This window comes from Fulmarus glacialis, unplaced genomic scaffold, assembly GCF_000690835.1.
Source record: "Fulmarus glacialis isolate BGI_N327 unplaced genomic scaffold, ASM69083v1 scaffold11386, whole genome shotgun sequence".
Lineage (NCBI taxonomy): Eukaryota > Metazoa > Chordata > Aves > Procellariiformes > Procellariidae > Fulmarus > Fulmarus glacialis.
In genome coordinates, this window is record NW_009218776.1 from 3,317 (window position 1) to 4,100 (window position 784).

The following is a 784-nucleotide window of genomic DNA, read 5'->3' on the forward strand; positions in this document are numbered from 1 at the left end:
GGAATGGTACCTCTCTCCATGGCTACCTGACCCTTGTTCCAACGCCAACCGCAAGCCGTCCCCTGCTGACCTCCTGCCCCTCCTCGTGGGACTCGGGCTTTCAGCTTGACGGCGAAGCTGGTCGATGCTCGGGTCATGCTGGATCCGCCACTTCTTTGTACAGCTGCTCCCCGGTTACCCCAAAGACGTGCTCCCCTCCTGGGACCCTCACCTCAAGTACCCAGGAGTCACTGGAACAAGCGTATAACCGTGAGATGAGCACCTTCCGATGGGTAAAGTAGAAACTTTGCAGACTCTCACATTTTTCTTCCTACTGAGCTGTTTTCCCTAGTTTTCCGCCCCAGTAGACCTGTGTATTTTCACTCGTCTAACATGTGCTGCCCTTCTCCATCCTCAATCTGTCCGGGAATGATGGGCATTGCTAATACACATCGCCACGTCTCTGTGGGATACATGCACCACACAGCCATGCCCGGCCACGGCTTACATTTACTTTGGAGTCAATCTCCCTTTTAATAGCAGAAAGAAATGTTAACATTGCTTTTTAGGAAAGGTTTTTTTTTTTTAAACTTAGAATAGAGATCCTTTGAGGGGTTAATTCTCTCCTACAACCTCTTCGCTGAGGAATAAACCTCATTCTTCCCCATCTTCCTTGGCTCTTCACCTTTTTGGACTCTTTCTGAGTTTAGCTTCAGGGAGCTCTTCTAGGAAGAACCTGCCTTTGAGAAATTTTTTTTTTTTTTTCCCCAGAACTGGAGGTCCGGGTGGGAATTAGACCCACCTG